Here is a 13,097-nt window from a genome sequence, read left to right as displayed (position 1 = left end):
TTGATTGGGATCATTTGCCAGTTGTGCCTTCATCACACTGTTGTGCATAGCCTCACTTCTTCTTCAGAAACATGTCGCACTTACATTGTAAGAGAATCACCCTGGTTTTGATTCAGACTACAGATCGTTTATGGCTGGCATATCTTTTTAATTTTGTGGCACGATGAGTCCCAAGTTGCTGCATGACAGCCTCATCCTTCACCTGGCTTGGAAATAGTATGATTTCCACCATCAGTGTTGCCAATACTACAATATTATTTTAATGTGTTTTTCCAGTATGTCATCTATGGCTTAGTATGTTGTGTATACACATGGTGTGTAAACATCAATGTGACATTACCATACCACTGATGGTACCAGCACTGAGCTACCAGTGGCCTTTAGTCTTAGAGCTTAGCGATAGTGGTGATTAGTCGATTATCGTGATACCTATTAACAATCGTGATCTTGATAGTATATTATCGTGCTATTGTGATTACCTATCCATATCTGTGCTTGGTCAAAAATACGGATAACAAAAGCAAACATGATAGTGTTGAAGTTCAGAAAGCTGTAAAAGACTAGTAGCTTGAACGTGGACAACAAAGATAACAACTGCAATACTGGCACATAACAACTTTTAGTGGAGTGTTAGAAAAGCAAATATGTGGTGTGTACGTAATTGGAGTATTCATGTGTTGTATACGTGTCTTTAATAGCTGCTAGTAACTATCGTGATACTATCATTATATGATATAAAAGGTACTATTAAACCGTGGTTGCACTATTGCTCAGCTCTATTTAGTCTGTACCATATACGATTTGGGATCATATGCTGATTGTACTGACATTTACCATCTTATCATGCATAGTCTCACTGCTTGACTGACTGAGTCATCTTCAGAGACATCTCAATGTGAACAAATCATTATAGCTCACTTGTTTTTTTTGTGTATAAGTTGCATTTTAATTGTTTTAGTATTGTGATTTTCTGAAGCCAGTTAAACTCCCTTGCCTGTGTATGCATGTGTATCATTTCCACCAGCACACACACTGCTTTAAGTGCTAGCTATGGCACTGTTTATATGCAGGTTGTCACATTGGTGTATGTACTTAATTGTATGTGCCTAGATAGTGCATAATTATGGCAGTAATTGAATTGAGGCATCAGTTGTCAATAATGCCCATGTAGGAAGCTGGGGAGGTGGTGGAAGATATGAAACAACAGACATAGTGGTATTACAACATAGCTGTCTCATGTAGGTAGTTTTTCATTCACCAATGCCCCTGCAAAACCCAAAAATTGTGTATGAGAGTCCATATTTCATATATATCAATAAATATTTTTTAATACTATATTAAATTTTTTTATCAAGATGTTTGTACTGCTATGTACTTGAGACAGTAGACGACAAGGGACCACAGGAGCCTTGACAGGAGCAAAAGTGTCCTTTGCACAGAAACATCTGGCAGTCAATTACTCCAAAGAGTCGTCATAGCCACCCAGTCATTGTTGAAACCACATTTGTTATGATTTTAGTTACCACGACAAGTCTTTAATTAATACAGGAATTATTTATCTCTATCCACTTGCACCCATTGTGAGTGAAATATCAATATCCATTTTTGTGGATGATTCCAGTTTTAGGATGTCTAAATGAATTTCTAATCGGATTTTTCAGATAGTGTGTGAGAGTCTCAAACCATTGGCAACCCCTCACATTCAACAAATTGAACTCAGTAATCATCAGCAAGTCGACAAAATGTTACTGAAATTTACAAAGATTACACCTATCAGACAGCTTGTTGTTTGCCACAAGAGGCTGGACTGCTAGCAATAACTTGCACCTACACATTTGTATATACAACCAGTGTGATCCTTTATGTATAAACTACAAGTGCAAAGAAAATTAGGATTTTAGATTCGACTAGTGTCATAGAAATAGAAGTAGTGAAATGAGGCACCTATACACATGTACTAGTGGACATTTATCCCACCTACTTCAGTCTAGCTAAGCCATTAGGAATTAAATCTCTCCACTAGTATATCTGCATGTATAGGCGACCTCCCTTGTTTTAGTACTTTTGAACTTAGGTAATGGTATGCATAATATGCTTTGATCTGACACTGAAGAGAACTGCTAGCAGAAAGACCTTTGATCATTGATTTGCAATGCTCAGTACGCTAGAATTGTTTAGGCCTCTACTGTACTAAGCCTTTATAAGTTTCCTTGTAGAATGGCTATATGTAATGTAAGTGTGGTCTGTGCTAGACCTCATGACTGTTGTAGCACCAAAAACAACAACTTGTGACAACTCATCACTGTATGCATCATAATCAATTCAAGCTGCATCTTTAAACAGTTTTATACACCTGTTCTTCAACTGTAACCAACTTAAATAACAGTGTTTTATACAAGGGCCTATTTTATTCCACGGACTGGACTGGACTCGTGGACTGAGGGGGCTGGAAACAGCTTTTAAACAATAATCCAGGAATTATCCATCTCTTGCAACACTAGAGACACCACTATCCAGCTACAACTGCTGCTGCTGGCTCTTCCTTACAAGTCATGACACTAGCACATGCGCTAATTAATTAGAATGCACTTGCGATACATGTGTACTAGCAGCGATACAGCATGATAGAGGCTATTCTTGTAGCATACATGTTTTCCTTTGTTGCTTTAGCACTAGTGTTACAGCTGTAGAGATGAGCCAGTAGGCTAATTATTCTTAGCAGGTAGCTAGATGGCACCACCAGGCAAGGTGATGGGGCTATGCAAATAATCTGGCTCATCACTACAACCCTAACGCTAGTGTTAAGTACTGAAGCAACAAAGGAAAACATGTACGCTACAACAATAGCCTCTGTCACGCTTTATCGCTGCGAGTACACGTGTATCGTAAGTATATTCTAATTGATTAGTGCATGTGCTAGTGTCATCTGACTTGTAAGGAAGAGCAGTACCAGCAGTTATAGCTCGATAGCGGTGTCTCCAGTGTTGCAAGAGATGGATAATGCCTGGACTATTGTTTAAAAGCTGTTTCCAGCTCAGTCCATGAGTCCAGTCTGCGAGTCCAGTCCATGAGTCCAGTCCGTGGAATAAAGTAGGCCTTATGTGAGTATATACGTAGGTGGAGTCGTTGTGAGCTTGGTTTATGTGTCATTAAAATCATCACAGAATGTTTAAAGATGTTCAACTCATGACAATTATCTGCACTATCACTGTGAATGTTTAAAGATGTTCAACTCATGACAATTATCTGCACTATCACTGTGGTCCAAGTCCATCGGAAGCAGCAAGAAGGTACAAGCTTCAATTTCTTTAGTTCTTCAACAAAAGCATGTTCAATCTTCCACACGTATTTAAACACTGTGTGATGATTTTAATAAGACTGAAAATACTTTTGTTGAAGAACTAAAGAAATTGAAGCTTGTGCCTCTTGCCGCTTCCTCACTCAAGATGGACTTGGATCACAGTGATAGTGCAGATAATTGTCATGAGTTGAAAAGCAAGTTGTTGTCAGTGCCTATGGATATATCACAGCAGTGCCACGCCTTTAGATCTAAACAGCTTTTTCTGATACTTTTTATAAGGAAATTAATATGCATGTGGTATCGACACTATGAAGTTCCTGGTTCATCTCTGCATCAACTCTTTTGTGTACTTGTTTTGTTCTGGACAATATGTGACCGGATCTGTGAAAAAGGGACATAATCACACAAGCCTAAATTTACAGTATAAAGCATTGATTGCATTGGGTGAAATATTTGCATATTATTGAAAAATTCCATAATTTTTTTTACCCCTGTTTCTTAGTGAAGGAAGGGACTAACAATAAAAACCTGGATATCTTATTCACCTGCTCAAGAGAAGTTGTTTGTTTCGTTGCAGTAGACCCAAGGATACGTAAGTTATGAGTGTTTGTTTACGTCATGTCGAAGCGATCGTACACAATCGATTTTTCTTCACGAATTTAAGCCTTTGTATGCAGTGAAGAAGGGCGAGTAAAGGACAAACGTACCCAGTAATTGATTCCCCTGTTCATGGCGAACACGATGGTGAAAAGTTTAACTCCGTATTTCAATCCGTTGGTACGTTACAATCGTTTTTGTAAGCACCTGCCATTTATTTTCCCTATACTTGCTGTACAAATCGATTTTTCTGTTGTTGCTATTTTGTAGGGCTGTAACTCCCAAATCTATTGGCATATGAGGCTGAAACTTTGCCAGTAGCTATACTTGGCTAAGTAGATTATAAACCAGGAATTCGAAAAATATGCGATTATGTCCTGTTTTTGCAGATTCGGTCACATATGTTCTGAGTAACTGTTCTATTAGGATATTATGGTTTTGACCTTTCATTTTAATTTGTTCCCTTGATAGTTTACTGAGATCTTTATGAAAATTCCATAAGCAGTTTTTCAGGCACAGTAGGCATGACAACAAATTGCACTTGTTTTTGAGAGAATTTAATGTACAGCCATACAGTGCACTTATAACTTCAAATGCACATGGAGCCTGGTATCATACAGTACTGTATAGTAGGGACAGCGAAGATGTGGGGTGGCCCATGGTATAATGTAACCCAAAAACTTGCCTTGATTTTTCCTCACAACAGCATGACAATATTGGTTGCAAGCCCAAAAGTGTCTTCAGATTGACTCAAAATATTTCTGTCAAGTTGGTACAGAATTTTTTGTTTTAAATTTATTCGACAGAAATTCCTAATGCCTGCCTGCCTGCCTGCCTGATACCTTCAGTCAAGTATAGCAGAAAACTGGCTACAGCTACAGCCCTATATAATTCTTTCACAGAAATGTTTATAACTCAATGAAGAAAAAACCTTTGGTATATTGATAAACGTACAATGCTTGCGCTATTAAATTTTGTTGTCTTACCTTTTATCCTTCTTTACCGTGGCCATCATTCAAGGATCTATCGCTGATAGTGTTAATAGACTACAGTAGGGCTTTGATTTATGGGTGTATATTGCTTCAAACTATTCCAATACATGTGGTTAGTTTAGCATTGCACCAAACTATTTGAACACACATGGCACAGTGGTTTTCGAAGTTGTAGTTGATATCGACCACTCACGGAGAACTAGCCATGTGTAAGTCAATAAATATAGTTTAGTAACAGCGTTAAAACCGAGTATCCAGGTCCCGCTTTACAGATTATCCGGGTCCGATCCAGTTTGGATCACATGCTAAATTAATTAGTGTAACAATATGGACGTGTAGTAACACGTCACAGCGTAGCCCTGCCTCTTTTGTGAGCCATGGTTTATTCTATCCCTCCTGGAGGAAGACTGAGTGTGGCCCCGACTAGTCATTGGGTGACCTGCAGTTCGAATCCTGGGGTTGGAGGGATTTTTTTCCTTACTTTGGCCCCTTTTCTGTTACACCTTTTCAGTCAGTCAGTAAGTCAAGTCATTAGGTCTAAGTCCCTGAAATTAGGTTAGGTAATCCTAAGGCTGCAGCACATGTTGCTGTCAGACCTTCAGTGCTGGTCACTGTAAAGTGCTAATAATAATAATTATGTAAATTACAGTCTGTAGGCATATGGTAGCCATGCCCATTTATCAGTTTGTAGGTATGCATGAATTCACGTCAGTTATTGTCTGCAGCCTTATGTAGAGCCACACCCACTAATCAGTTGTTATTCTATGAGTCATAATCTAATATACAGTGCTGTGATTAACTCTATATAATATGTGACCATATTTGCGAAAGGGGTCTTCCACACATCCAATTTACCAACTTTGACAATATAACTTTAGATTGAAAAAAAGCTAGCATTAAGTCATTGATTATCGGCCACCACCAATTTTCGACCACTAGGCTACACCAATTATTGACCAGTAGTATCCAAATGATTATGTGATTTTACGAACACGCAAGTTAAGAGACTGTTGAACTTGTTCTCCCTTCAGACTATTCAGCGCTCTTACAATGTCATAAAGACTAGAAATCAAACATGGAAAGGCACCAAGCGTAGTGGCGTTGCACTGGCACAACAAGCTGATGAATCGCCTGGTAGTTATGAAAGGTGATGAGCTTCGCAATGAATGTGGTTTTATTGAATGAGAAGGGGTGAATGAAGCAGAAGAACTACATGGTGTTCCATCTACAGTACTAAAATTTTAATACATAATTCTGGATGGCTGAAGCATGGACAAAACCTGAATGACCCTCATTCACGATAAAACTAGCCCCGAGGAAGATAAATCTTGAGACTCTGATGATACATTGGCAAAATTGCCATGGGACTGAGAAAACAGGTAGATAAGTTCTAGTTATATCACGGTATCAGTATGATATGGTAGTTATTACACGAGTCCGAGGCGAAGCCGAGGGCGAGTGTTAATAACTATGATATCATACGAGTAAACATGATATAACTGGCTTGTACCATGACTCGCCACACTGGCAGACTGGACTCACAGGTTGCGCTGAAAATAGCTTCTTAAACCCATACTCTCTTGTATTACTGCTGCTACTCCTCTTCCTTACAAGTCACAAGTTGTGCATGCACTAATTTATTAGAATAAAGTTATGTAAACACGTGTATCCATGTGTACTGGTCTACCCAGTACTAGTAGTGCGCTGTAGCAATAGAAGCTAGTTAAAGCTATGGTTGAAGCATAGATTCATTCCTTTGCTCCTGCAGTACTTAGCACGAAGCCAACTATATTTGCTTACCTGGTGCTGTGTCATTGACACCTCACTTTGACTCGTGTTCAAACTGCCAGCTAAGCATGGCCTAACTAACAACCAGTGGTGTATCTTAGTTATACCATGGCGGCACACTTTGATCTGCCCACGCACCATGGTACAAGTAGCTATAACAATATATGGCAGTTAGAAAAATCAAAAAGGGGGTAATAAAATGATCTTGTGAGAAGATTAGAAGTGCATTTTGTCTGAATGTGTAGCTAGCTAGCTATCGGCTACATTTCTGTACAAGGTCCCAATAATGTGATCTATTTGTTGTTGTAATCATTCTGCTTATATACATCATAAATATTTTATATGGTTTAGTGGTAATTTTAGAAGGTGAAAAAGAAGAGAAGAGGAACAAGAAGCTAAGAGAAATAATCAGGAGAGGTGCGAGACAAAGAAGGCAAAGTAAAAAGGAGGGAAGTAAAACGAAAGCAAAGGAAACTTCAGAGATTTGCAAAATAAGTTGAAGGCACCAGTGGGGTCTGAGCCATACTTGACTTAGAAATGGTGAATATGATGATATGTGTAGGTTATCGCACAAACCAAGGTATCTTCGCTATTTTAGAGACCTGAGGAATGGCACAATAATCACTGAGGGCGAAGCCCGAGGTGATTATGTGTCATTCCGAAGGTCTCTAAAATAGCGAAGATACCGTGGATTTGGGCGATAACCAATTTAGACTATGGCTTGTATGGCTCTGGTCACTGCCAATAATGGCAGCTTCCTGATCGAATTAGTGTTAAAACAACTCACTGGTAGGCTTCCTAGATGAATACAACCATCTCTATTATCCAGCGATGTTTTCTTCACACTCTAGTGATGATTTCTGATGGCTGTTGTGACTGGAATCCAGCAAAACATGTGACGCATGTGACAAAAAAATTTGTCATGGGTATCTAACCAGTTTAGATACCTACCCACGGGTATCTATTGGATTTTAAATACTTCATTAACGACAAAACTTCAAAACATACTATGCGTACCATAGTCTAATGACAGTGATTACAATTGCTAAACAGGCAGATATCCAAGGTGCAACATGATCCGGACTGTAACTTCCAAGGTGTCTCATCTATCGCATTCAGTGGAAAGTTGATGATGGAATGGGTGGATTGTATGCACTAATGAAAACTAGTGAATGGACAACTATCTAGTGTTTACAAGTGGATTATGGCCTACATGTACATGTGTGAAGTATTATATGAATCATTGAATGTACGTAAAAATTATCTAACTCAGTGTGTGCATATCTCTTGAACAGAATGTTAAATTTGATTCATTTTTTAGGTAATGTTAGTGGTTAAGTTGTTAGCATATAGTTTTATTACTTGTGCAAATTCATAGCAAGTTATGCTCCATTTCTTGGATAATCAGTAATTGAAATTTACATGTAAAGTCGATAATAGGTAGATACAGTTGATAATTGATAGGCACATGCCATTCGCTATAATCACCACTATTCTAATTTGTGACCGGATTTAGCAATATCAACCATATGGGCGCAAGAGCCAAAAGTGAGATAACACCAGCATGAAGTTGCTGCACTATCAGGCTAACAATTTCCATATCAAACTCGCCTTCAACTTGTCGGGTCTGCTTTTGGTGGACTGTTCTCTGGCGGCCTGTATAACCACACCAGACGTCTGTACAGGTCTGTGAACAACAGAGAAGTGCTTTGGGGGTTCATACACTCTGGACAGACGAGCAGGGAGCTGAATGTGTGATGTATGTCTGTTTTGTGCAATTTCAGTCTATTTCCTGCCTCTGACCAGCTATTTTGTGGTCTGGTGCTTTCAGTTACCATTCTCGTCCATTTTGTAGTCTATCTCTTGCCCGCCCTGCCACCCCCCACTCTTCACCCCTTTTTGAGGACTTGTGATACAGCAACAATGATGAAAAAAGCTATCTAAAATGGTGGGAAAATCTACAGGAATACCTTGGCCTCTAGCTGCTCTTAAAGATTGTGAATTGCTCCATCTTTACTGAAAAATCCAAACGTGCAGCTGCCAAAGCTGGTGAGTAACAAAGCTTTAAATTATTAAAATACATTTTTCAACAATGTACCCATAAGGGTGATTTTCCAAAATCCAGTCATATATACTTTTGATTGTGAGTAGATTTTTTAGTGTGTGTTGGGAGATAATAGATGCAACTCCATCGAAAATTGTGCTGCTCTACGATGTTGGATGCCCGAGTTATGGTGCATTAAAGCTTAGGTGGTCGATAATCGATGACTTATGCTAATGACTTGAAATTTGGTCAGCAGTGAGTACCAACATAGCTTAATGGATGGAGAATATTTCAGGTTTATCATGCTACTTGAACACACTATAAGTTATGGTCTTCCAAGTTTATAAAATTGAATGTGTGTGGAAGACCCTTTTTGAAAATTCAGGTTTTGTGAAAAGTAGGCTATTTAGTGATCATGAGCCTGCAAAAAAGTTCACAAACAGGTATAAGAAAAAATAGGAATTTTAAATTAGAGTAGGCACAGTGCATATAGTATAGTGCTGCAATAAAAGGTACTGAAACAAGCTGGAACTAGGGACGAGTCTATTTTGCTTTTTTCCCGACCTATTCTTCTTTCCAGCAATTCTTTTATTTTGCACCTATAATTATGCTCCATATTTTGCTCAAGAATTACATGTTTTGCTCAGCAGTATTCTTTGTTAATTGACCATTTCTAAGTGCAAAGCTATAATTTACCTTACAGTGACTGTTCTATTAGAGTATCTCGATCTGCACTTGCTCTTACCATATATAGCAAGAAGCCAGCTAATATTGCTAAACATATGTATTAGGGTATCTCGATCATCACTCACTTTTCTCATAACAATTAGCTAAGTATTGTTGATATTTTATCGCGTGTGACTGTTCTTCTATTAGAGTATATTGATCTTTTGTGCAATTTTTATGTCCATTTCACAAAATTTGCACCTATTATGCCAGCATTTTGCTTACCCACCCCTTATGCCAAAAAAATTGTCGGTGAAATTGGTACGTCCCTAGCTGGATTGGAGTAGTACGTAATGTCCAAATACTGTAAAACAATAAGAAGTGAATATCCCTACTGTGCTACACTCAATGCACAGTAGGGATATTCACTTCTTATTGTTTTACAGTATTTGGACATTACGTACTACTCCGATCCAGTTTGTTTCAGCACTTTTTATTGCAGCACTATACACTGTCCCTACTGTAATTTCAAGTTTTTTCTTATACTTGTTTACTATAATAATTGTGAATAAATTAATAAAAATATGTGTACTACATAAAAAATGTGCACATTTTAATTGCTTTGGTACACACTGACATGAAGCTCAAATCAATAAAACCTATACACCATTGATTCGCCTGTCCATGGAGAGTATAAAAATTGTAGTTACTTGTTTGTTACGCAAAGCATATGTGAGTTATGGACACTTATGGTAGAAATAATGTTAACCATTGTCATTCTTTATTGAAATGGCCTTCTTTGTCAACATGGAGGAGTACAGGGAAAGCACTATACCTTCTAGTTGATGGATTTACCAGTTAATGGTGCATAGATTGAGCCAAGTCCCGTCTTCGTAGTTTGTTTCAGTCATAAATTATGATTGATTATTTAAGCGCCTGTAATTTGTTTGCCATATAGTGTTTCTGTACAAATCGAGTTTATCACTGTTCCAACTGTCTAGCCCTATAACTCCAAGACCATTCATCATAAAAGGTTAAAACTTTGGTTGTCCACTCTTTTATTACGGAACTCAAGAAATGTGCAAAAATGACTGGTTTTTGCTCAGCCGGTCACATAGTTTGGGTAAACTGGTCTTGTCGCCTATTAAGAACCTCTGGTTTTAAGTATTAAGTGTGTTGTAGCTCACCAATGGTTGGAGCTACGTGTAACAAATTTTCACATGTTTTATGTACACCAATTCCTCACCTACCAGAGCGTCCATTGTATAAGTAGCCAACAACTATGTTTCCCACCATTTTAGATAGTTTTAAACTCAATATTGACTGTATCAGGTGAACTCCCAAAGAGGTGGGTGGCAGGGGCCATAAGGAGAGCAAGAGACTGTTTTCAGAATTAAAGAGGGAATAGGGATGAATTAGGCCAAGTTATGGTCTCAAAACTGGTTAAAATGAAAGGACTTTTACAGCACGTGTCTTTATTCACCACCACAGAGCTGTACAGCTACATACAGGCATCCCCAGGATAACCAGAGCTTGTTATAGGGCCCACCACTTTTACAGATTACCACTAAGCAGCCAGTAAAGCAGACCACTAAAGTTGAGCTTATGAAGTTTGATACTTTATTATATGTAGCTTTGTTTACTTGGTGAAAAATTAAATTTGCTGTCATGGGCAATAAAACCAGTTTTTCCAGACCCACTCACTTATACACTCTGCCTTAAGGTTATGGTATGATCATTCAAAACTTTGAATGCCTATTGATACTTTTTGAAAAGACCATAAAAACAGTCTAGCAGCATGAAAAGTTTAAAATGAAAATGAGGCCCTTCATATTTAATGTAGCTATATACAGTGTAATTTAAGGCAAGTGGAACACTACAAGCGGTTGTAGCACAAGTTAGCAAGCCTGTACATCGCTCAGCTCCAGCTGTCACTACCATGTTTTTCCACTGCCAAATACAGCAAAAGCTGTGTATAGGCTTTATTGGCGTTTCTGGGGCATAGTGATACTGTATAGTAAATTTATTAGGTCCTGTGGAAGCATTTTTGGCGTGTTTCTTTCCATGCCCAGTGACGGAGATATAATTCTTCAAAGAGCTTGTTTCACTTGAAGAGACTACTAAAAAGTTCAATAAAATGTCATATACAACCAATAACTTAAAAAATTGCTTCCACAGGGCCTAGATATTTTAGTTGTTTAGTTACTTGCGTTGAAATTATATATCGGTTTTTGGCGGCACATTTTTAGAAAGCATTGTTCTATTATGGACTACATATTGTTCTATTGTGGACTACACACCCAAGAACAGTTGTTGTTCTGCAGTAAAAAAACAAACAAGTACAATTTGTTGTATTGCTAACATAACACAGTTGTTGAAATTACTTATCCCTGTTTGGTTTAAAGCAGTTTTTGTAATTTGTTCCACCAAGGCATTTTAAAACATAACCTCAATGAGATATACGCTGGTATGTATATCTTGTTATAATATTCCCTTTTTTTTGATCTGAGGAGTAGAAGCAGTGGCGTAGCCAGACTTTTTGCCACGCCCGGACACTGGGCGGGCGAGCCATTCAACTCTGTGCAACACACATACACATGCCCATCTTCATATGGACATCATTAAACATTTTAAAATGTGTTGTGCATCACTACCTACATATGTGACCGGATTTGACAAAACCAGGCTTCCACACACATCCAGATGTGTGACTTTGAAGGACCATAACTCAATGTAGGAGTAAGCTATCACTTTCAAATTTTTACCTGTTATTACATAATGCAATGAATGAATTTTGTGAAAATTGTAGGTCAATAGCATACTGAGTGATCAAGTTACAAGTGATTAAAGTCGAAGAATTGGATGTGTGTGGAAGCCTGGTTTTGTCAAATCCGGTCACATATATACTCTACCTACATATCAAGACTCACGGTAGTGAGTCGCGCGGCCAAGAAACTACAAAGCGCACGCCACAACAAAACGCGCGGCCACTACTGTGAGTTATTTACGTGTAGGACGGTTTCACAATATTAGCCTGAATTGCGCAATCTCTCTCAATAGGTTTATACTGCATTTCGTGATTTTAAAAAAACTTGGTGTCATCGTTTTCTTGTCGCAACCTCTAAACAAGCATATTTAGATATAATTCACTCAATTTCTTGCCGTGTGTTTTAGCTGTCGCCACATTATACCACACAATGCACTCGTGTTTCTACAGTCCATCTGGCACTAACATTATCTAGTACTGGATCGCCTCTACGCGTATTTTCTCCGTTCAAACCTGTAATCCCTACAATAACTTTTAAAGACACGATGTGGACACAAACCCTAATGTCTGACAAACAAGTTGTGAAAATATGCAGAGCCGTAAGTTACCTTGGGAAGGCGTTTTAAGCAGAAATCTTTTTGACTCCATTCAGTGCCACCCCTCATGCGAGCATTTATAATCAGCAGATGTCTTATAAACAAGGTGTGAAAGCGTAGAGAACGTACAGACACTGGGAAAAGTGTAAGTCATTAGTTAAGACTCCATTTAGTGCCATGCACCATGCAAGAATTATTTTGCAAGTTGTGTGAAATGACCAAAACTCATGTACAAAGTCACAAACTACATTCCAGACAAAGTTTGTTGCCATACAGTACGTACATAATGAAAGCCACGACACAAGCTCCACCTTAATTAGTGCTTTGTGGAAGTGTGAAACTGCTG

At 38.3% G+C, this 13,097-nt stretch overlaps 1 protein-coding gene across 1 annotated transcript in view; it reads left to right on the top strand.

Annotated features, from left to right (window-relative positions):
* Positions 1-13,097, top strand: part of LOC136264990 (E3 ubiquitin-protein ligase TRIM71-like) — a 71,700-nt gene that overhangs the window by 45,906 nt on the left and 12,697 nt on the right. The window lies entirely within an intron of this gene.

The sequence above is a fragment of the Dysidea avara genome, chromosome 8 (assembly GCF_963678975.1).
Source record: "Dysidea avara chromosome 8, odDysAvar1.4, whole genome shotgun sequence".
Taxonomy (NCBI): Eukaryota; Metazoa; Porifera; class Demospongiae; order Dictyoceratida; family Dysideidae; genus Dysidea; species Dysidea avara.
Note: the sequence above shows the minus strand (reverse complement) of the source record. Positions and strands in the feature narration are given on the sequence as shown.